The sequence below is a fragment of the Somniosus microcephalus genome, chromosome 16 (genome assembly GCF_052327205.1).
Source record: "Somniosus microcephalus isolate GS21.2 chromosome 16, FLI_Smic_1.0, whole genome shotgun sequence".
NCBI lineage: Eukaryota > Metazoa > Chordata > Chondrichthyes > Squaliformes > Somniosidae > Somniosus > Somniosus microcephalus.
The window spans coordinates 76749160-76773357 of NC_141002.1; the positions used below are offsets into that span (position 1 = coordinate 76749160).

Here is a 24198-nt window from a genome sequence, read left to right on the forward strand (position 1 = left end):
TCTGCGCGTTTTTTTCTGTGCTCCTTTCCCGTTTCCGCCGCTCGGTCCTGAACCCGGCTGCTGCGTTACCCTTTCTCTCTCTGTTTTGTTTTTCCTCGATGCCGCTCGGTTTTCAACCCCCGGCTGCGCCCTGTGCGCTTCACCCTCTCTCTTACCCCGTCGACGCTGCTCGGCTTTTTCTCTGCCGTTGGTCGGCTCCAGCCGCCGCTGTCCGGGAAGGGTCTGCGCTGTACCTGTTGTCAGTCTGTTGCTGGATCGTCGTGGCTGGGGAACCAAGCCCGGCTCTCAACAGCCTCCCCTGCGATGTTCACTCTCTGCCGGACGACTGGGCAGTTGCTCATGGTCGACGCCCGTGCTTCTGGCCTCAACTTTCTTCCACCGCCCTCCCGGAGCGAATCCTTGAAGGGAAATGCAGAGTTGCAGGTAGATTCGAATCGACACTCGTCGCCACTGATAGATCCGTGATTCTGAGAGTATGATGTTTTCAGATAACCACACGGATGCTGTAACTTAACAATCAACAGGTGTTTACTGGAGTAGGGTAGTCTCAAACTGGGGGTACAGAGGCATGCTCAAGGCTTATATACAGGTGTGGTCACAGCCGGTACTACAGTATACAGGAGCTGTAAAAGCAGTTCTCTCTTAAAGGTACATACACTACACTGTCTGCTCTCAGGTGGATGTAAAAGTTCCCATGGCACTATTTCAAAGAAGAACAGGGGAGTTATCCCTGGTGTCCTGGCCAATATTTATCCCTCAACCAACATAACAAAAACAGATTACAGGAAACTCTTTGGTATCCAGCACCTACGGAATCGAGATGGTGCCGGTTGATTAAAAATTCCGGATAACGGAGATGTATAACTACCAAGGTACGAGAGCCCCATTACACAGCCACAGGTGCAGTAACCCCGGTTACACGGCCACAGATCCAGGAGTCCCTGTTACACGACCACAGGTGCAGGAACCCCAGTTACATGGCCACTTGTGCAGGAGCCCCGGTTACACAGCCACAGGTGCAGGAACCCCAGTTACACGGCCACAGATCCAGGAGTCCCTGTTACACGGCCACAGGTGCAGGAACCCCGGTTGCACGGCCACAGATCCAGGAGTCCCTGTTACACGGCCACAGGTGCAGGAACCCTGGTTACACGGCCACTAATATACAGTAAAACTTACCTGAACCTACTCCTGAATTTTGCCGGTTAGTAGCGAATTCCGGATATTTAGGTGCCGTTTAAACAAGAGTTTCCTGTATCTGGTCATTATCACATTGCTGTTTGTGGGATCTTGCTGTGTGCAAATTGGCTGCCGTGTTTCCCACATTACAACAGTGACTCCAATTCAAAAGTACTTCATTGGCTGTAAAGTGCTTTGAGACATCCGGTGGTTGTGAAAGGCGCTATATAAATGCAAGTCTTTCTTTTTACTCTGGCCTCTTGCCATTGGGGGAGGGAGTAAAAGGGAAAGTGGGGAGTGGCTGGATGGAGGGCTATGGTTAAGGTGAGTGCTAGCAGAGCAAGGAGAAGCAGAGGATATAGGAGTTGAGCAATTACTTTCAAAGTAGAAAAGGTAGATGGGAATGAGGTGGTAGTAGCAAAGGAAAGAGACTGTGGGAAGGTGAAGGGATAGCAGATGCGATGGAAGCGAGGAGGTGCGAAGGAGTAAGATTGACTGGGGGATGGGGATAGAACAGGAGCTGCAAAGGGCCATATTCTCCCGGAAACTGCACCCCAAATGCAGCCTGCAACCATTAGTGGCCCCTTTCTTTATCCCGCCATGTAATGTTGCCCACCAGTTCCAGCCAAGAGAAGAAAAAGACAAAGGAGCAAAAGAGGATAGAGAGAGAAGCAAAAAGAAGAGTTAGGGAGTGAGAGACAGAGGAGAAAAGGAAACAGAAATAGAAGTGAGACAGAGAGAGAAACTGCAACACAAAGACAGCAAAGACTGGTATGAGGTCATTATTTTTGACTTACTACGTGCAATGCCACGGGAGATTGACGAGTAATATATTAAATTTGCATTGAACGTTATGTACTTCTTACTTGGGTATCACCATCCTGTGACACACAGTCACGCCTGCAGCTGCGCACTTCTACCACAAGAGGGAGCTTCTCAAGCTCCAGAAACTGCAGATTCTCAACATATACCTGCAACATCACCACTGCATGGCCAAAGCCACAAGGGATCTACCAGTGTTGAAAAAAAATACAAATATTTGAGAAAAAAGCATTGGTGCTGATCAAGTGCAGTTATTAGAAGAATGTCTGTCCATTCCCACCTATTGCCTGTAACAGGGGCTACTATAATTCAGATAAGTTACGAGGGTCAACTCAATCTAATAAATGCTTAGGGCCTGGTAGATTAATAAATTATAATTGCCAAAGGACAGGTATCAAAATGTGCAAATTTATAAATGACTTATTATTGCATAGCTATATTTTGTTTTCATTTGTTCTTGGGATATGTGTGACACAGGTAAAACCACAGTTATTACCCAGGCATTCAAGTCCAAGAGTGGGACTTGAGCCCACAACTTTCTGACCTGGAGGTGTGAGTACTACCACTGATACTTTAGTCTGTTACTCATTCTTTCCTAGGACCTCAAAACTGTGGAATTTTTTAGCTCTCTCAGTTGTCCCTTTTCTCCTACTTTTCAGTACTTCTCAGACTTTTGAAACTCAAGCTTAGTATCACCGAGTCGCGATGTCACATTCAGCTCTTCTACTTTTTTCAGTCTCAATGATGTCCTACCCTTATTTGGGGGTAGATTTCTACAGGGGTTCTCCTCAGCAGAAGAGCCACGGCAACCCCAGAAAAATGGCATAAATACCTTGCCTGCCATTTTTCCAGGGTTTTCTGTGGCTCTTCTGCTGAAGATATGGCGGACACCTCATTGAAATTCAACCCCTTTGAGTTGGACCCTTGTTTGTTTTAACTGAAAATCATGTGCTTCAATTGATGTGAGGTGATATACTTTCCAGCATGGTAAGATTTTTTTCTTTCCGAGAAGCATTCAAAATAAAGTGCTTCAAGCCCATTTAGATGAATTCCATACTATTGCTAAACAATAATCTCCAAATATCTTACCTACTAAACTTACAACAAATATTAGTTCTAAGCAGGAGACCAATTTTTCACTCCTTATTAAGTTAAGGCTTAAAAGGACATAAATATAGTTAAAATCTGTTAAATATGACAAGTTTGGGTTGGGGGAAGGTCAGTTGCTGTCGAGATTCAATCACAACAAATCCCTTAATGTTGCATCACTCGTGAGAGAGTTTTCATTTTTATTTTAATTGTGGCTCTAATGATGAGAATAAATCAAGGTAAGAGGAACGTTTTTGTTGCTTTGAGGAGTGAACTAAATTTCTACCAGGTGCTTTTGGGTGAAACAGAAATGCTTGACAGTGTTCTATCACAATGTGTTAATAAATGTGCCTTTCTTTCAGATAGGAATCAGTAGACATGGTAAAGAGAGTTCATGTCTGGGACATTGTCAGCTCCATTACATGCTCTGCCTCTTTGCAACCGTTAACCCAGTTAAAAAAATGACCCCCTCCCTCGACAGCATGATCCCTTCTTTATCATAGCCACTCTACCAGAACCCACAAGTGTTTCATCTCATTTTCCTTTGGATTCTTTCACGATTTGGAATTAACTTCATGTTGAATGACAATATTATAACACAAACACAATATATTACAAAAATGCGACATTGTGGCAGTACTCTATCATCATTTTCATCTAACATTTCCCATATGTATTGAGTTGCAGATTAATTGGCTACTTTTGTAACACTTTTTATTATCCATGGGCATTATTTGGCTAGGCTCATTGATGCTGTTCAGTTATTTTGACTACATGTTGTTTTTCAAGATTCTTACAATGAACATAACATAATAATAAATGTTTTCTTATTTACTTTTCATTGCAAAATGAAATAAGTGCCAATAAGTGGCAATTTGCCAAAGTGAGTAAATCAGGCGGTGCAGCTTTCGAGGGGGACAGGTTTGTTGGTCTCAGTAGAGTGTTTATTGAAGCTGTGTGACATATATAGTTTTCAATAATTAAATGAAGGGCAAACACTGCAAATGAGTTGTATTACAGTTTCTTATTGACTTGAAAAACACTTTCAAGCTTCCTTTTCATAAGTTTAAAAAATTACAGAATCACTTGAAAATGGAAGGCACATTACTCCGAATGCCCCACCTTTTTTATTGGTTTTAAATATTCTAAATGCCACGTGATGTGGGTTTTTTAAATTGAATGAATTATTGTTTGCTTTAGTTTGCTTCCCCCTTTTCTCTCTCTCTCCTAGCAATTCTGCTGTCATGGAAATGCATCTTCATACTGCATCCTCCAGTGGAGAAGATTATCGAGCTGATCTTCCTCTGCTTTACACCCATGGAGCACTGAGTTCATGGGCAAACAGCAGAAGAAAAAGGAGCAAGAATCCGTTAGCTTTTCATTGCCACGTATTTTCTAACCATACCTCGGGTTGTGAGAGGAGGCAGAGCGGTTACACCCAGGATAGGTAGAAGCATGGTAATCCTACGCAAATGCTGCAGGATAATGTAATGGTATCTCCCACCTGCTTTTCCTCTGTATAGGCCAGATGATCATTTAGAAATTTGACCACTGATATAGGCCTTAGGCTTTGTGCCCAGCCCTGCTTTGGTGCCAACTGTTGGAGCCAATGGTTGGGGCCAAGTTCCTTCTGTTTTAGGTGCGCCAAAAAGATGATTGGGCCTAGATACCTTCTGGCTGCGATATTTGTGCTTTCCTTCTCAATCTCCAGGCGTAGGGCCCAGCTTCCTGCACTGGAAGAATATCTGGCCTAGTTAAACGACATGAATCTGGAAATACAAGAAGGTTTAATAACATCAGGGTGCACTCGCCTCACTGGAGCCCAGGGAGAGAGGGGGAAATCAACCCTATGTTTGTTTATCTCTGTTTGACGGTTCAGCAGTGGTGATTCTATGTGGGAAGTTAAGTGTAAAATATCAATTCTCTGCTCCCCATGTTGCAACAGCCCTGCTAACAAAATATAATTCAGTAAATTGCACACTGGACAGAGTAAGAGTGCCCATGTGGGCAGGTGTATGAGATCATAACAATGAAATGCTACATAATTCTATTGAGATGTGCTGTATTTTGTCTTTTGAACAAAACTAGATTTGCTTAATTGGAGCAAACCATAATCGTAAGTCAAAAAAATGGTATCTAGTTGGTTCTCCAGGGTTGGGTCTTCAATAAGTATAAAAGAATATTGCATAGAATGTTGTGTGCTGTGGCATTCATACAATGAATGGATTAAAACAGGAAAAAAATAGTTTGGATATGTTCTTTTCAGCTGGGTCCATGAATTGTACAAAGGTTATATGACAATGGGACCTGTGTGATGATCCATTTGTACAATATCAAACTGAGTTGAATCGTTTTCTCAATGCTGCAGATGGAAAACATTAAATTAATTGAGGACGAATATATATTTATGGGTGGAGTCACTGTGTTACACATAATCCTGAAATCAACTGCCAGCAACAGAGCACTATATCTATTACTGCCAATTGGAGGAATATCATAGCTGTCTGCAGTGATCCTATTTATATGCTTGCAGTTGGGACTGGGTTCTCCTGTTCTTTGGCCATTATAAGACATGAAGGAGCATGGGCCAACAGCCTGGGGCTGTGATTTAGCTATTTCAGTTGCTAGTAGTCATTATGTGTGGGCTTGGTGCCCTTATGAATACAATGTGTGGCACTGGGAATTCTAAGCATTTGACTTAAATGCACAATGTGATGACATTGCTTTTGATTAAGGGCAGGGAAATTAACGGCTCCTCTGTTGGGCCAAGCCGGAAGGGGAGCCTTAAAGGTTTGGGTGGGCAAGGCAATCCATGTGAGGGGTGGCACGAAGGGACCAGCAGAAGATGGGAAGATTTTTGTGGGACCAATGCTTCTCCTGACCCCGCACAAATGATCTTAAACACTTTTACACATACCGCTTTTGAGCGGCTCTCAGCTGTCCCTTTAAGGACCTCTAGGTAGACGGCTCTATGCCAGGTACTAATGGATGGAGCATGTGCCCATTGGTACCTGAAAGTTGCAGCGGGGTCCTACCTATGTCATTGGACCCCGATTTCCATACCTTAATGAGGTGCCCTCCTGTAACAGGCGGGCGCTCTGGCCACCCGTTTCCAAGACTGGAAGGACAAGGCAGCTGGTGGATCAGCAGCAGAAACATGGGAACAGGAGTAGGCCATTAAGCCCTTCAAGCCTGTTCCGCCATTCACTTAGATCATGGCTGATCTATACCTCAACTCCACAATCCTCCTTTGCTCCATATCCCTTGATACCCTTACCCAACAAAAATCTATCGACCTCAGTCTTGAAAATTTCTATTGACCCAGCATCCATAGTCATTTGGGGGAGTGAGAGCCAGACTTTGTGTGAAAACATACTTTTTGATTTCACCCCTTAATGGCCTAACTCTAATTTTAAGATGATGCCCTCTTGTTCTGGATTCCCCAACCAAAGGAAATAGTTTCTCTCTATCTACCCCTTTATCATTTTAAACGCCTCAATTAGATCACCCCTGAACCCTCTGAACTTGAAGGAATACAAACCAAGTTTATGAAACCTGGCCTCATAATTTAACCCTTTAAACCCTGATATCATTCTGGTGAATCTGCACTTTACCCTCTCAAAGGCTAATACATCTTTCTGAGGTACAGAGCTCAAAGACTGAAGGCAGTACTCCAGATGGACTTTGTACAACTGAAGCATCACTTCTTCACTTTTGTATTAGAACCTCCCTTCAATATTCTATTAGTCTTTTTGATTGCTTTTAGTGCTTTTTACATTGACATCTAAATCCCTTTGCTCTGCCACAGCTCTTAGTCTCTCACCATTAAGAAAACATCCCAATTTCTGTTTCTCAGATCCATAATGTATGACCTCACACTTCCCCCTCCCCCACTCCCCCACTGAACTCCATCTGCAATAGTTTTAATGATTCGCTTACTCTGTCTATGTGCCTTTGGTAACTTCCTGCTCCCATCCACACAACTTACTAATTAATGGGCAGTAATTAGTGCACTGCCATTTTCCTGTGCTACCTTCCCATTTCCGCCCAAAATCATGGACGAAACTTGGCCCCACAGTGTGAAAATTGGTCGTATGGTATAGTTCCCAATTGTCAAAAGCAGTTCCAGGAAAAAAAAAGTGGTAAGAACAATACGTTGCTTTTGAGGCCACAGATAGTGTACAAAGCGGTTTTAGGAAGTCATTCATTCTAATACACCCCCTAAAGTGATTATGAAAGATGGGATATAAATGAATGGAGGAGTGGTAATACAGTGCAGGTGAGTGATGAGGGGTGTATAGAACATCTACTGATTAATGAACACCTTGTAAAACAACTGCAAAAAATTATAAAGTTAAGTTATTCACATAGAATCATAGAAAGTTACAGCACAGAAGGAGGCCATTTCGGCCCACCGTGTCTGCGCCGGCCAACAAAGAGCTATCCAGCCTAATCCCACTTCCTAGCCCTGCAGGTTAGAGTATCTCAAGTGCACATCCAAGTACGTTTTAAATGTGGTTAGGGTTCCTACCTCTACCTGCCTTTCAGGCAGTGAGTTCCAGACCCCCACAACCCTCTGGGTGAAGACATTTCCCCTCAAATCCCCTCCAAACCTTCCACCAATTACTTTAAATCTGTGCCTCCTGGTTTTTGACCCCTCTGCTAAGGGAAATAGGTCCTTTCTATCCACTTTATCTATGCCCCTCATAATTTTATACACCTCAATAAGGTCTTTTTTAGTTTCATTTGAGTTAGCAGGAGCAATTTTCAACTGCTGTCTACCTGAAAAATGGATGGCTGTTGAAAATCACAGGGAGGCACCCTGACTCCCCCATTGACACACAAGGCTGGCCTAATGAAATTTTCATGTGCGCCCACCTATTTCTGGTGGGAAGGGTGGGGAGGACTGATTAAATATACAAATCACGGCCCTGATCGCAATCTTCAGGTACAAATGGGCAGCGTATGCGCCGCCCATGCGCCAGCCATTTCTATCAGCCTTTGGGCAGCCTAACCAGCAATCCTGAGGGACCGAACTGGGATTATACATGTTTTCAAGCTCGACAGTTTCAGCTGTTTGTATCTAGCTTTTGAGTTTAATGGGTTGGTTTCAACACAGGCTGAACTGAACTAAAAACTCAAACTGAACTCCTTTCAAATGTCACCATCGCAAACAAAGAAGCCATCAAGCCTGGGTCGAGATCCTGAAATAATAATTGTGGGAATCGGCAATTTGGTTTTGTTGGTATTTCAGTTGAATTAGTTTCCTTTATGATTTACTGAAAGAAATGTCTAGAAATTAGTCTGGGTGTGCGACCGAACCGAAAGGCTTGAGAATCGGTGGAAATAGGTCCTCGGGCCTCACCTCCACAGGCAGCTGGCCCGATCAATGTCGGACAGCCTGCCTCTTCGGCAGCAGCCTTCAGGTCCTGGAAGAGGGGATTGGAGTGAGCTACCAGGGGCCGATCAGATTGGGTGTAGGCCATCCCACTGCTAAATTGGTATGCTTTGCCCCCAAAAAACAGATGCATTACATACCAATTTCTACCCCATAGTATCAGTTTGCTCACACAGAAATGTGTTTTTGTTACACCAGGTCAATGTATGCAACATGTATCTTTCAGGCTTGATGATTATCTAGTAACATTCTATGGGATAGAGCAGTGACACAGTTGAAGAATGGGACTACCAACATGTTTTGTTGCAGCAGACATAGGTTTAGACAGTTAATTACAAATAATTGCTCATTGAGCATATGTTATAAGACTTTTTATACACCTGTCGAGTTCTGATAGATTAATTGCTGCCCAAGGTCATTTAATGTTCCTATATCTGTTACTTGTCCAAACCCAACATTTGATCTTTGGAATAGTTGATGTATGTACAATCTGGTGCTGATTATTTCTCAATGGCACAGTACATATTTCTGGGTAGCTGATGAAATGCACTTAAAGTTGTATCTGAGTAGAGTTTTTAGCACATTTAACAATGTTTTAATGCAGCATATTTTTTAAAAAGGAGTTCACTATAATTTGTTCATAGACACATTTTGCCCTTGTACTCTGGGTTTTACAGCAGTTCGTAATCTTTATTTTTTATCTCCGCACAATGGCACAATTAGAGGATTTGGGCCAGTTGTTGCAATCATTTTGTTTTGGCTCCAGGCTGGGGATGGATTGGTGTAATTCTGGAAATGGGATTCCGTGCTCTGGTGGGCTGGTGTTAGGATCCAATATCAGAATAGTGCAGAGCTTGCAAACATGATGTGCTGGTTATGACAGACACCCCTCTTGTGTTTTTCTTCTTTTGCCTTTGTCTTTCACAGCAGCAAGAGCCTCCTCGAGAAGCTCCTGAAGAGGACACCTCAGAGGAGGAAAGCCCTACTGAGGAAGTACCATCATGCGTACCATCCCTCCCAAGCACCAACGCAGAGATTGGCATCCCAACAGATAGCCTGCACCTGTTGAAACACACAACACAAGCAAGCAGGAGCAGGTACAGGTGGCAGGGACAACCTGGGAGACAACTCGTCAGAGGGCATTGTCCTGTCTTCACCCTGCTGAGCAGGACAGAGATGCCAAGCTTTGAGGCCGGCCAGGAAAAGAAAAAAAGAAAAAGTTTGAGAAGCACCAGCAATTATATGATGTATTGGAAGGCCTGCCAAAGACTATGAGCAGCATGTATGGAAGTATGGAGAAGTCCACTAACAGCATGTGTAGTGTTCCATCACAGGTCATTTCAACTCTGCAGTCTACCTTGGAGCATGTGGCCACCACCAGGGACACTGCAATAGGGCACTCACAACAGAGTCTGTTTCACCAGCCTTTGCAGCTTTGATGGAAGCTCAGACGACTGCCATGCAGACTCTGGGCTACAAGATCTGCTCCACCTTGGAGAGACTGGTGCACCAAATGGATAAACTGGTGGGCCGCATGGACAGAAGCTTTCAAGGTGTCACTCATCTCCTGTACTCTGTTCTCCCTTAGATCAGTGAGAGTGATGAGCTGCAGGCCCATGGGAGAGACGGTGGCACTACAGGACAGGCAAACATTGCTTTCTCTCAGGATGGCAGCATCTTTGCTCCCTTGCAATCCCTCTCGTACAATATCTGCTCCTCTTGGCCCCACCTATTTTATTGAGTGGCTTCCCTTTAAGGAGAGTTGGTTAGGCCGCTTACCACATAGTACAAATGGGCAGAGTGTGCGCAGTACATGCTCTATGCATTTGTACCTCAAATTTGCAATTGAGATCCTATGTATGTCATAGGACCTCAATTTGCATAATTTAATGAGGCTCCCACCAGACGGGCACCAAGGACACCCTTGAAAAGATCCTGGGAAAATGGCAGTGGACAGGATCGAAGCAGGAATGGTGGCAAGTGCAGCACTCCAATTTTGGGGCAGCTACAGCCCTGTTTTCAGCCGGCAGACCGAGTTAAAATTGCCCCTTGGGAGTTAATTGTACAGGATTTTATTAGCCTGCAATAATTCTCATTTTCATACTTCACGTGGCTGAACACCAGCTGAACCAATCCAGCTCCTGACAGCAATTAACTGTTGGATAATTAAGCAGAGCAGCAAATCTGTACAATCCTGGTCACTGAAATGGCCAGTTTGGGATTTTGAAAGACTGATTTATGGATCAATTGCATAGAAGCCAAAGTATTTGCTTTTATATGTGTCATTATTTTTGAAATCAGAAACAGAGTAAACTACAATTTAAGTTAAGCCACTCGAGAGATAATACTTGCCATTGTTTACTTGCCATTGTTTACTTGCGTGGTTTGTATTAATACTTTGGTAAGCTCTGGCCTTCTTTGTACTGACAATGGTTTTATTAAGTATCCAAGTCTTTTAGGTTTTCAATTTCCCATGCGAGAGGATGAAACATTTGGCTTAGCAGCTTTAGCCGGTTGCATCTGAGGCCAGCACTGTTTATAAAGTGCCAGTGAGCACAGTGCAGTAGACTGTTTGAAAGCCCAGTGGTAGTTGACGGGCTGGGCACGTATCTCCCAGTGGAACCTGCACTCCCCAGCAGCCCGATTCCCCTAACAATAACACTGTAACAGTTACTGAACCAATTGCAACAAAATTCTCACTGATTAGATATGCTGCTAGAGTATAACTGCTTTTGCCATTGAATTATTTATTGGTTAATAGATGAATAATTTCCTGCCTTTTCATTCTAATTTATGCAAGTAAAAAACTGCATTTTCTCTGAAAGTCCATTAGCAAAGCTTTAACCAGACTTAACACGCAGCACCAAGTGTAAAATAACATTTCACATCTTGTCTTTTTTAGCCTGAAAACTTGGAGTAGTACAGAAAGGGAAGGACTGATCGTTTTAGGTTATCTCCATGTTTTCTGCCAGGTTTAATACCATCATTGCAATTCAACAGTGGAAAACAACCAAATATAGGTGAAAGATTCTGTGAATTAAGATAAATGGAACATTTTACTTTTATTGGTAAGTACCTTGATTTACTTTAGAAACCTTTTAAAAATCACCCACAAAATATTGGCCCATACAAGAAACTCTCGTTTAAATGGCACCTAAATAACCAGAATTCTCTAATAAGCAGCAAAATTCTCACTCCGAAAACTACAGTATACAGTCGTTTATAAGTTTTGTTTTACTGTTAAGTAATTAAAGAGTTATGGATTACCCTCAACTGGCATTACTGTACTTAATCAAGCATCTTCCACCATCCATTTAACACAACATTCTGTAGGTGAGTACCCAATTATACTGCACATTTCTTGATTTTTTTAATTTTTGTTTGTTAAAAATAGCCTTGGTAGGTATACCTCTCCATTATCCGGAATTTTTAATCAACCGGCACTATCCCGGTCCTGTCAGTACCGGATACGAGTTTCCTGTATTTTCCCGGGGACTTGCACCACCGTAATGGTGCATCTACAGCGTACAGACCCTTGAATGGTGCAAGAGAAAGAGGAAATGATGGAGCAAGTGACTTGCTCTAAACTTTGTGTCATCACATTTGAAATATCAGGAAACGCAACAGCCAATTTGCGCACTGCAAATTCCCACAAACAGCAATCAGATACTCTGCTTTATGTGGGAACTTGCTGTCTGTAAATTGGCTGTGGCCTTTCCCTGCCTTACAACAGGACTACACTTCAAAAGTACTTCATTGGATGTAAATTGCTTTGGGATGCCCTGAGGTCATGAAAGACGCTATATAAATGCAAATTCTTCTTTTACACCATTAAGTACTGCCACTCCGTTGCCCTTGCTGAAATCAGTTGGCAGGTAATCATCACAATCAATGCCGATCGCAATTTTCCTGCATTTAAAGCAGTTTTCACGCTGCCGCCACTTAGACTTCAAAATAATGGCGCTGCGCTGGAGACCGAGCAACGGTCTGATTAATTGACATCGAAGCTGATTACATTTAAATTACATGCTAATTGGGACATTGCGTGTTTGCCGTTCGGGATATGACGTGCTAATGTGTTTGCTGATCGAGACTTAATGAAAGACAGGTTGTTAAACATTGCATTGCCATGTCAATAAAACAATTTCTTTCTTTTAATTTTGTTTTAACCGTTTCCCACCTTAAGCACTTATTGTTGCTAATCTGCTACTTCACAAGTTTGTTTAGCTGAAAGATCCCACAAGTATAAATAAATGTCTAAAAGCGGCAATTCAGCAATTGCACATCATTACTTGTGCAACTGTTTAATCCACGGCAGGCAAAACTAAGCATCGACAGGCCAATTTTAAGTGGAGGTTTCAGGAACCGTCGATGGAGTGACGGAAAGTGCAATGGCCAGTGGACTGTACCGTTTCCGATTCTCCGTTATGCTTACTGCAGCGTATTCTAATTAGAAATGCAGGAAAAGACAGAGTAAGTTATCAACGGCCAGATCGGCACACCAGACGGCAAAATTTACGGTGTATGTCCTAATCTCACCATTGCAGGAAAATCTGGACCACTCTCTTTCCAAGGACAATTAACATGCTGCCACAATTTCTGCCACAGTCTACTTTCCACCAATGTAAGAAGTCACACAACACCAGGTTTCCACCAAGCATTTCCAGCTACAAGCAATTAATTTCCTGAAGTAAATGATTCGATTATTTTCCCATTTTACTTCTTCAGCTCACGGAGATTTCAGATAAAGGGAAAAGTCGAAAGACAGACTCCACAGGTCACTCTGCATCTACTCCAACAGCTTCTAGTGACATGATGGATATTTTATTTTACTTATGAATTTTCTCTAGTATCATTAGCATATGTTGGTCACTCAGACGCCAATTGAACTCTTTTTAGCGCCAAGGCCATTAGACCACCTCTGCTTTTCTCTGATGACATTTCACATGCATCCATTTGTTTTCTGTGCTCAATCATCTTTGTGAGATCCTGACATTTTTGTGTTAGGCAGGGTATGCCGACATAAGAGCTTCCGAGATAGCATGTGAGCTCCCTCCTTCCCTATATTTAAATATAAATCCCACATTTCTCAATCCCTTGCATCTTCGTTATAATTAAAAAATCTTCATCTGAAGCAATTCAGTGGAGATCTGATGTGGTTGCCACAGTGCAGCATAAAAAAAGAAACGGCTTTTACTTTGTAAACCACAAAATAAGATTTAGAGAACTAGATTGTGATTAAGTGAGGGTCAAGTGACACCCCCAGCTTTTGCAATAACAACATTGTTATTTGAAGTTGTTAGCAAAAGTGATGGAACAGTTCAGATGAGATTTGTTTCTTTTCAGACTGTTTGATCTGTATTTGTAAAAATAGCACTACTTTGCATATTAGTAAAGTCTGGATTTGTACTGAATTGCAAAGATCCTAACCATATTAGTGCTTCCTCTGCTCCAATTGCTGACTGCCAATTATCTAAACTCATTTCTGTAAGAGCTGGCCTTTCATCTCTCCAGCAGCTCCGATAATTGAGAACAGACTGAATTTTACTGTGGACCTTTAGGAAGAGACTGCAGAAAATGCCTTGATGTATTTGTTTTGCTGTTGCTTCTGCCTTAGAAGAACATGTCCAATCTGTGTAATCATCTTTAGTCACTAATATGGAAATAACTCCACCAAGGCCATAGTCAGGGTTTGTATCTGACTCAAGGCAGTGCATATGTCAGAGAATGGCAATTTCATCAGAATAAATTGCTTATATTAATAATTCTATTCATTCTGATGGCTCACAGTGGAGAAATGGAAGTGAAGGACACGAGTGAGAAATGGAAGTGAAGGACACGAGAGAGATTCAGAAAGTGTTCATAATAATACGAATTCAGATAGTGGGAGGAATTCAACTTTTTAAAATTATTTGTTTATGGGATGTGGGCATTGCTGGCAAGGCCAGCATTTATTCCCTATCCCTAATTGCCCTTGAGAAGGTGGTGGTGGGCTGCCTTGAACTACTGCAGTCCCTGTGGTGAAGGTACACCCACAGTGCTGTTAAGGAGGGAGTTCCAGGATTTTGACCCAGCGATGATGAAGGATCGGCGATATACCTCTAAGTCAGGATGGTGTGTGATTTGGAGGGGAACTTGGAGGTGGTGGTGTTCCCATGCGTCTGCTGCCTTTGTCCTTCTAGGTGGAAGAGGTTGCGGGTTTGGGAGGTGCTGCCGAAGAAGCCTTGGCAAGTTGCTCCAGTGCATCTTGTAGATGGTACACACTGCAGCCACGGTATGCCGGTGGTGGATGGGGTGCCAATCAAGCGGGCTGCTTTGCCCTGGATGGTGTTGAGCTGCTTGAGTGTTGTTGGGGCTGCACTCATCCAGGCAAGTGGAGAGTATTTCATCACACTCCTTACTTGTGCCTTGTAGATGGCGAAAAGGCTTTGGGGAGTCGGGAGTTGAAACACTCACCACAGAATACCTAACCTCTGACCTGCTCTTGTTGCCACAGTATTTATGTGGCTGGTCCAGTTAAGTTTCTGGTGAATGGTGACCCCCAGGATGTTGATGGTGGGGGATCTGGCGATGGTAATGCTGTTGTATGTCAAGGGGAGGTGGTTAGACTCTCGCTTGTTGGAGATAGCCATTGTCTGGCACTTCTGTGGTGCAAATGTTACCTGCTACTTATCAGCCCAAGCCTAAATGTCATCCAGATCTCGTTGCATGCGGGCATGGACTGCTTCATTATCTGAGGAGTTGTGAATGGCACTGAACACTGTGCAGTCATCAGCGAACATCCCCATTTCTGACCTTATGTTGGAGGGAAGGTCATTGATGAAGCAGCTGAAGACAGTTGGGCCTAGAACACTGCCCTGAGGAACTCCTGCAGCGATGTCCTGGGGCTGTGATGATTGACCTTCAACCACCACAACTATCTTCCTTTGTGCTAGGTATGACTCCAGCCAGTGGAGCAATTTCCCCTGATTCCCATTGACTTCAGTTTTACTAGGGCTCCTTGATGTCACACTTGGTCAAATACTGCCTTGATGTCAAGGACTTAGTGCTGGTAAAATAGGCATTAGTCCTCTGAATTTGACAAGGTGATCTCTCAGGCTCAATGTGCACCAGAAGTGCGCCAGACACCATATTGAGTCAAGCATGTTTTAGTTATCCAGGGTGCTGGTCTAAAACCGGTGGGGGCCTAATATATATATATATGTAAATGAAGGTCCTGCGCAACGACCCTTCTGCCGAATTCAACTTCCTGAGCATTGGATTTGCTCATCCAAAAACCTGCCCACAAATCCTGGGTGGGAACAGTTGGAAGGGAGGCTGTACTAACTGCTGTTAGGTAAATACCTGGTTAGTTGTTTTAGATTGCTAGTGGACTTCTGTGCCTAATTTTGGCTGTGTTGGCTGCGGTAGTTTACTACAAAAGCTGTTCCAAGTTATTCTTTTGGAGCTGCAGGACAAATCTGCCCAGGGGCTTCTGCACAAACTTCCTTTGGCAACATGCTGTGCTACTTGGTCTGTCATTGTGGCTGGGGGAAGAGGAGGAGGAGGAAGAGCAGCAGAGAGCGTGGGAGAAGAGGGTGAAAAAGTGAAGGGTTCAGGAGACCTTACAGGACTTGAACACCCTGCCTCCATTTAAGTGAGGAGCAGTGTATCCAATGGCTCCTCTTCACCAGGGAGGCCATATCAGAGCTATGTCACTTGTTGCAACACCAACTGCAGCCCAGCACTTGGTCACACCCTTCATTGCTTGTGGTTCTGAAGGTGACTGTGATTCCTACACTTCAGGGTCATTGCAGGCCGCAACAAGTGACATGAGCAACATTAATCCATTTGCGGTGCATTCCTGCATCAGTCAGGTCACGGATTCACTCTTTGCCAAGGCAAAAGGATTCGTCTCTTTTCCTAAGGAGGCAGCAAAACAAGAAAGCAGACCTCTGGCCTATTTTCAAGAGGACTATCCTACTCTTCCTCTGCTCCAACTGAGCCCGTGACCTGTGATGGACCTGGAAAGGGAAGCGAGTCACAAGAGTTAGCAATTAGTGGCAACAATTACCAGAAACAGATTAAGTGACTGCTCAAAGCAGCAGCAGGGTGTGATGCACAGCGTGTGTGGTATAGAGTTCAGTGAGAAGAGAAAAGGAGGAGCAAGATGGTCAAATATTGTTCAAAGCGTATCCTACGGCCTCACCAGTTGCACACTTCTGATCTGCCGTCTTCCCAACACATCACTGGCTATCTCTCCCATTGGGGTGGGCACTTGAAATGATGGTGGTCCTCCTGTGTGTGACTACTCCCTCTATTGTCTACCAGCTTTTCCAATAAGAAGAAAGGGAATGTGTTAGAGTGTGGCCTGCTGAATTGTTGTGCAGATGTGTGTATCAGGGTGGAATAGTGTGGATGGTCTTTGAAAAATGCCACAGGTGTGGCAAAGTGAGGGGAGTAATTGTAGCAGGTACAGAGTTTGCAAGCAGCAGCAAAAGGAAGTTCAGTGAAGTGTGCTGCTGTGACTGTAGGAGTGTAATGAGACACCGGGGCTACAGGTGGTGCAGGGCTAACCAGAGAGTATGAGTGAGTAGAAGTCTTACCTTAGCAGCTCTGGTCAGATCATTGAATTTCTTTCAACTGCTATTATATTATGTGCATTCACCTGCTCAGCCACCTCTGACCAATATTGCAATTTGGCTTGAACCCCTTCCTCTGAGAGTCAGAAACAGCGCCTCTTTTTCCCTGATGACCTCTTCTACAAGGACTTCTAAGGTATTTTCTGAACTCCTAGCTATCTTTCCTGTACCAACTTTCAAGACAAGCAAGCTGCACAGGCAAAATACACCTCCCCTTTAAGAGAAGCAGGCTCCCTTTAAACGTTGCCACTCCTACCTGACTTCCCACCCTCCCAACTCAATGGCAATAACCAGCTCAAGTAGCGGAGAGCTCGATCATCAGAGTCAAATGATGCGCAAACCTGAATTTAGTTTGTACCTGTCGCCCCCGTCATTGCGCGGGCACAGCGGTATCCCTGTTTAGTTCACGCCCAATTTTGGGGCAAGTAGAATTGCTTGGCCCAAGTCAAGTCACAAAGGAAGCAAAGGGTGATTACTTTTTGTGAAAATATTGTGAGAGTACACAATGGGAATTCCTATTTTGTTTTCATGCTGGTTTTATCAGCAGGTTTTCAGCAGTAGAATTATCGCCATGAGGAATTTCATACCAAAATGTGAGCTTTTACATTGGCCTAATCAACTTCACTGGTGATTATTCAAACTCCAGAAACTCTAGAAACTCTAGGAACAAGTCACGTAGCAGGATAAGTGAAAGCTATTAGTTAACAAATTAGATGGTTGGAAATGCAAAAGTTGTTCAGAACATTTAATGACTTGGAATACTGCAACATTTATTGGGCCTGCGCCATTTCTGAAAAAAAGATCTTGTTCCTTTTGTCGGAAGATTTTGATTTGAAAGTGAAATCCCCGATTCCAAAATACACTGGTGTCATGGTGTGTTAAACATTGTGCTATCATAACATTATTAGGTTAGTGCCTGGAAAGCAGATAAGCTTCCTTGCACTTGAAAGGGGTACTAAAGTACAGGAAACTTTCGATTAACCGGCCACTAAATAACCAGAAATGTCGGTCAACCGGCAAAATTCAGGAGTCGGTTCAAGTAACTTTTTTTTACTTTTAGTTACTTTTTTTTACTCATTTCTGGCTGTGCAAGCGTCTAACTGAAGCTGTTGCTAAGCTACAGAGATGCTTGCAAGCTGTGCTGATTGTTTTGAAGCTGTTGCTAAGCAACAGGGTTTGTTGCTAGATATGGAGCTCAGAAGCTCCGTATGTTTTAACTACAGCGTTCGGTTATCTGGAATTGTTGATGAACCGGCAACACGTCGGTCCCATCTGTGCCGGATACCAGAAAGTTTCCTGTAACAGTTTGAGATGCTACACACTTTTACATGGCTACATTATCACGTCAAGCTACATATTCTAACAAAAGGAAAAATATCTTTTCTCCAAAAAAAGCACAGGCCAGGTAAATGTTGATGTCCAATTTAATGTAATTTTTTCCCCTGCCATGGCTATTGGTATTACAGGGTAATATTATATCTGATTCAGATACAACAGACCCTGAATAAAGTTCTCTTTGGAAACCATGGGGGTTGTTAAATTATTTATCTACTGAGAGCCTTGATAATTTGTCAGAGTTTGTTTATCTAGGCCCTGTTAAAATGAAGGCCTATTGCCTAAATTGTGATCTTTGAAATATATTTGGAACAGAACAACAACTTGCATTCATATAGCGCCTTTAACATAGAAACCTTTAAAATATGTTTGGAACAATCAAAATTAATGTGATTTTACTCAATTATTTACAATAATCTTACAGATGTCTCAATATAGATTCCAGATATCGATCAATTCAGTTGAGAATGTTAGATCTGAAAAATATTGCAAGATATCTCTGAAAGCCATTTATGGCAGGTCACATTGTTTCTCAGGTGTCTCACAATGGTTGGCTATCTTAAAATCACTTAACCACAGATAAATTATTTTTATATCTCATAATCAATTTTATGTATTCTAAAATATCTTGAGATAACTTGAAGTTAATGAAGATGTTGGGGCAGATTTTGTGGTGGGTATGACAGCGCACTCTGAGAGGACGCCTTCAAACTGCATGCGCTAAATCCCGAACTTGTGATTTGTCAAGGTCTGCCTTGACAGATGAACCGCACCGACGGGAAAATACTCATTGCTGACACAGAGTCAGGCTAATTGCCCACCAACTGCCTGGCAGTTGTGTCCGAAAATTTCATGGTTAGTGAAAACAGGCGCAGGAGCCTGTTTCACTGTGAAAAGAACCCATTTTTATTGAACATTGAGAGCAAGCAGCAGATATAATTGTAAGCAATACTACTTTTATCCTAAAACGTGCAAAATCTGCAAATTGTTCAGTAAGTTTAAATAAAATTGAAATGATACTGTTAGCAGAAAACCACCCACAGAAACAAACTACTTGTACTGAACACACGTAACATATCTTAAGAATTAAGTTTTTTTTTCCTGCTGCATAAAAACCCCTTTAGTTCTTTATTAAATGGTCAAAGGACGAAAATCTTTCCATTGACCTCAAATTATCTTTTTTAACCTTCAAGTGGAAAACAGATGCCAAATTATTGTTGGTATTTTGTTACATGCTTTTAAAAATTGCTGATATATGAATAAATCGAAGTACCAGTTTAATTAAAAGTTTTTAGAAGTTTTTAAAAGTTTTAAAAATATAATTTCTGTGGGCGTGGCTTAGGTTGAACAGATTTTGTGGGCGTGTCTTCCCATACGCATAGGATGTACGCTGCGCTCCTGGCCTTCGTGATGTGATGCGCTGCGCACAACGCTGCAGCGCCGAACAGCAAGTCTACGTGTGGGGCCTCGCACAAGGGAGGTTCATATTCCTTTCGGAGGTCAGTGACATACACCGTAGCTATGCCACCGACCTCAATCTTTGGGCCATTAAATTGATAACTGGTCTGATTTAATAGATACCATTTGGAAAGAATGTAATATCTCAAGCTGCTTTTAAGATATTGTAAAATCTTTTCAAAGGATTCTCCAAATATTTGAAGTTAAGTCAAAATATGGCAAGATATCATGAAGGATCTTATTGATTTTAACTATTTCCACTCTGTTATCAGAAGTATTCTTCTTCTTAGGCAGTCCCTCGGAACCGAGGATGACTTGCTTCCACATTAACAATGAGCTCGCAGATGACTGATTAGTCCAATGCGGGACCTACAGTCTCTGTCACAGGTGGGGCAGACGGTGGTTGAAGGGGCGGGTGGGTGGGGTGCTTGGGTTGACGTGCGCTCCTTGCGCTGCCTGCGCTTGGCTTCCGCTTGCTCCCGGCGAAGAGACTCGAGGTGTTCGCCGCCTTCCCGGATGCTTCTCCTCCACTTTGTGCGGTCTTGGGCCAGGGATTCCCAGGTGTCGGTGGGGATGCTACACTTTTTCAAGGAGGCTTTGAGGGTGTCCTTGAAGCGTTTCCTCTGCCCACCTGGGGCTCTCTTGCCGTGCCGGAGCTCCAAGTAGAGCGCTTGTTTTGGGAGTCTCGTATCAGGCATGCGGACAATGTGACCCATCCATCGGAGCTGATTGAGCGTGGTCAGAGCTTCGATGCTGGGGATGTTGGCCTGAGCAAGAACACTGACGTTGGCGTGCCTATCCTGCCAATGGATTTGCAGGATCTTGCAGAGGCAGCATTGGTGGTACCTCTCCAGTGCTTTGAGGTGCCTGTTGTACATGGTCCATGTCTCTGAGGCATACAGCAGGGCAGGTATCACTGCTGCCCTGTAGACCATGAGCTTAGTGCCGGGTTTGAGGTCCTGGTCTTCAAACACTCTCTTCTTCAGGCGACCGAAGGCTGCGCTGGCACACTGAAGGCGGTGTTGGACTTCGTCGTCGACGTCTCCCCTTGTTGACAGTAGGCTCCCGAGGTATGGAAAGTGGTCCACGTTGTCCAAGGCCTTGTCGTGGATTTTGATAATCGGGGGGCAGCACTGTGTGGCAGGGGCAGGTTGGTAGAGGACCTTTGTTTTACGGATGCTTAGTGTAAGGCCCATGCTCTCGTATGCTTCGTTGAAGGTGTTTACGATGGTTTGGAGTTTGACCTCCGAGTGAGCGCAGACGCAAGCATCGTCTGCATACTGTAATTCGACGACAGAGGATGGGACGACCTTGGATCTGGACTGGAGGTGACGGAGGTTGAATAGTTTCCTGTTTGTTCTGTAAATTAGCTCCACTCCAGTGGGGAGCTTACTGAGGGTGAGATGGAGCATTGCAGCAAGGCAGATTGAGAAGAGCGTTGGTGCGATGACACAGCCTTGCTTGACTCCGGTTCGTACGTGAATTGGGTCTGTGGTGGAACCGTTGGTCAGGATCATGGCTTGCATGTCGTCGTGAAGCAGACGGAGGATAGTGACAAACTTTTGAGGGCAGCCGAATTTGAGGAGGACACTCCATAATCCCTCACGGTTGACAGTGTCGAAGGCCTTTGTGAGATCAAAGAAGGCCATGTACAGCGGTTGGTGCTGTTCCCTGCATTTCTCTTGTAATTGACGTGCGGTGAAGATCATGTCCATTGTGCCCCTTAGTGGGCGGAATCCGCATTGTGACTCTGGGAGGAGCTCTTCGGCCACTGGGAGAAGGCGATTGAGGAGGATTCTTGCAATGACTTTCCCTGTGGCAGATAGCAGGGAAACTCCTCTGTAATTACCGCAATCGGACTTGTCACCTTTCTTGAAGATGGTCACAATTACGGTGTCTCTGAGATCCCCGGGCATGCTCTCCTCCTTCCAGATAAGAGAAATTAGTTCATGAATTCACGCCAGTAGTGCTTCTCCACCATGCTTTAGTGCCTCGGCGGGGATTCCATCTGCTCCTGAGGCCTTGTTGTTCTTCAGTTGTCGGATGGCTTTTTCAACCTCATGCCGGGCTGGGGTTGGGAGGACCACAATGCATCAGAAGTAGTATGCAAATGGTTACATTAAATGTGATAGTTGCCTATTATAAGACACATTGGGATCTGATATTGGTGTAAAATCTGGGTGGATAGGGGACAGAAATTTAGGGGGGACCCAGTTATACCAGGTCCCTGCTCATATTTCCACACATCAAAAGTTCAATTTCCAGGAGGCCAGGTGTTTCATGATGCCAAGCAAATAAAGGAAATAATGTCATCTAGCTTATCTCCCACCATTTGCATTCCAGCAACATGTCCGAGCACATTTACTGCTGCAACAAGATGCTGCAGTGAAATTCTGCTCTCAACAAAGATGAAAGTGCCCCCACCCTGGGATTGGGGCTGACATCCATGGGACGAGCAGAATATCAATCCCCCTTCAAAAGTTCTCTTGCAAAATTCTGGAGCTGAGGTCAGCTAACTCAGACACACCAGCGATTAACCTAAGATCAGATTGGTCTGTAGGGCCCAGTACTTCACACATGGTGCATTGATTCATTTTAAATTCCGTCTATGCCAAAGTTACCAATTACACTAATGTTGGGGAAGGAACTCTGTGGAGATTCAAGTGTTTGATGTCATCAGAGCACTATCACTTCAGGGCCTCATCCACAGGCCTACTAACTTTTCATAGTCAATAGGTATCCCACACACAAGACTGTTTTCTCTGGCTCTGCCCTAATGACCACGATTTCATGCATGCATGGACTGTGTTGACATGTTTTGGTGTGTCTCTTTTTCATTCTTACCCAGTGTTGTCAGATCTGCCTGAAATGGATGCCTTCTGGGCTTTATATAGGAATGATTCTGACACTGAATTCTCAGGCACTACAGTTTCATTTCAGAAAGAAAAAAAGCACCTGGAACATGTCAAAGACTAACTTGTTAACATTTAAAAATACTTACCACATAGTTACTTTCTTCAATTAACATGACTGGTTTCATACCCAACATGTTAATATATTAATTTATACTGTCCCTCATGCTCTTTTTCATAGGAGGACCTTTTTCCTATGTGTTTTTTACTGGCCCTCCACCACTTGTTAGTGGAACTCTCCTGCTCCCACCCTCTCTCTCCTGGTCAGCATCTCGCTAAACATCGGATGAAGAAATGGATTGGTCTCAAAATTATTTTGGATTCCTGAGCATTTGTTGTTTCATGAGCAATATTTTCTTTGATATGGTAGGAGTGTGTTTCTTCTTGTTCAAATGTCAATTCCCCCCCGCCGCCCCCCACCACCACTCATCTCTAGGAGTTCCGCTCTGTAAAAGTTATGCCATGTCCACATCGACCTTCAAGGATCTCCGGTGCGAATGAATGACTTGCATTTATATAGCGCCCTTCACGACCTCAGCACGTCCCAAAGTGCTTTACGGCCAATGAAGTAGAGCCAGTGAAGTGTGACCATCGTGTAAAGTTGCTATGGATATATTTGGATTCTCTGAGTGCTCCCACGTGATGACATTATTGGCCAGTTGTCAAATTCGAATAGCCTCAAACAAACAACTTAGTGGAAGGTGGCTGGTATCGAGCTTTTTTCTGCTTTCCAAGTTTTTTTTTAAAGAAACATTTATTTTTTGTACTTTATTATTAGGATACATCACTATACATATTTCTGTCTTATGAAGAAAATAGGCATAAATCTTTTGACAGCCAAGGCCTTGTGAGCTTGTGGTGGGGACAGGCAGCAGGCAATGGTTTTAGTTGCCATGCCAACCTCTATTCATTGAAAGCACTGGCCAATAAGTTGCGTCCTCCTTTCTTTGCCTGCTGGCTGTCCTCTTTCATTGTTTCCCCATCCTATGCATCCTCCTCATAGTGTGGGGATGGAGATCCTTCCCTCGCCAACCCCCCTCCCCCAAGCCCCACCTTCAAAGTTAGCTTCAGCTTTTAGAAGCAACAAGCCTTTCTTTATCGTGAAGTTAAGTAGTATGCAGCAAGCTGTAATGATTTTGGAAAAGTTTTCTGATCTGTATTTCACCTCCACTGAGTCATACAGACCCTGAAAGCCCCAGATTCAATTTCTGATGACCTCACTTACCTGATGTGGTGTGAAGTTACATCATCTCAGCTAGGGTAGCAGTTGGAGCATTAACAATTGGCCTCCGCATCCCTGAGTTAGGCAGATAAAAAACTAGCTGGTGTTCCCTCTCTGGACCACCATCCAGTGGCCTCTGCTGGGAAGTTGAGAGCTGATTTT

General features: G+C 43.7%; 1 long non-coding RNA gene and 1 pseudogene across 1 annotated transcript; both read left to right on the top strand.

Annotated features, from left to right (window-relative positions):
* Positions 1-1494: 1494 nt before the first annotated feature.
* Positions 1495-10229, top strand: LOC147106307 (uncharacterized; annotated as a pseudogene).
* Positions 10230-12463: 2234 nt separating this feature from the next.
* LOC147106308 (uncharacterized) lies at positions 12464-15920 on the top strand. Its single transcript, XR_015081425.1, has 2 exons — positions 12464-13112; positions 13217-15920. It is a non-coding gene; the product is annotated as an uncharacterized LOC147106308 (long non-coding RNA).
* The last annotated feature ends 8278 nt before the right edge of the window (positions 15921-24198 follow it).